We start from the raw sequence: 1,040 nt of genomic DNA, 5'->3' as shown, positions 1-1,040 counted from the left end.
AGCCTCACCTAAAGAAGAATACCCTTAAAATGGGCATGATGGTTGTTACATGTACTAAAGACCATTTCCAGGAAGAAAATGAATAGAAATCTTTTACTCAGAATTAAGAGCAAGAGATGGGCAGTTCAGAAAGGCAGACAAATGGTTCATTATCAGGACTTGTTTCTAAATGACCAGAGCTGTCTCATGATAGCTCAGGCTTCCTGGAAAGGCAGTATGTGTTATGTCATCCTATATTCCCAGGAAGAAGCTATCGGACAGACAGTCAAGGCAAGTTCACTGCTGGATGAGTGATTAGGCAACATGACGTCTATGTTCCTTTTAGTGCTAAGAGTCAAGATTCTCTATTTTTTGTCCAGTGAAAACCGATCTTACCTGGAATTACTGTAATTTTCTTGACTTCCTTGAAGTCATACAGTGTATTTAATTAGTCCTTATATTTTAAGCTTTCTACAAGTATGAATCTATTCCCAATGGGAGTAAAAAACAAGCTCTGAACAGATATAACTGCTATTTTAATCTAGGATATAACTGAAACCCTTGATTTAGTTCCATCAGTTACAGATCCCTGGAAGTTCATATTCAGTGGCTGCATCTTTACCTGGTTATTCAGGGTTCTGCAAAACAGGAGTTCGGGGTCAGCATCCTTCTAGGAGCAGAGTCAGATCAAGATTAAATCTCACCCAGAACCAAAGTTATGTTGCTGTGAACTCAGAGTACACAGAGCTGCCACCCTGAAAATAAGTTTGTGCCTTATGGGTTAATGTGATATTCCATTCAGCATGATCAATGGAAATTAAAAGGCAGGAAGAGTTTTATGCGTTTTTTTTTCACTTGGTGGGAGTGCCATTGTGGGGGTGAGGGTGGGGGAGGAACTGACACCATTCCTGTCTACTTTATGCCAGACCTGCTCCAGAGGCACGCAGAGCCTGGACCAGAGAGGCACCAAGTATCTCTCATGTAGACAAGGGAACAGGGGCTTACAAGGGAGAGTCATTTAGTAAGCTGTAAAGCCCAGGTGAAAACAGCTCTGGCAAACC

Source organism: Galeopterus variegatus, unplaced genomic scaffold (assembly GCF_000696425.1).
Source record: "Galeopterus variegatus unplaced genomic scaffold, G_variegatus-3.0.2 Scaffold4035, whole genome shotgun sequence".
Taxonomy (NCBI): domain Eukaryota; kingdom Metazoa; phylum Chordata; class Mammalia; order Dermoptera; family Cynocephalidae; genus Galeopterus; species Galeopterus variegatus.
The sequence above is the reverse complement of the archived record's forward strand: the minus strand, read 5'-3'. Positions refer to the sequence as shown.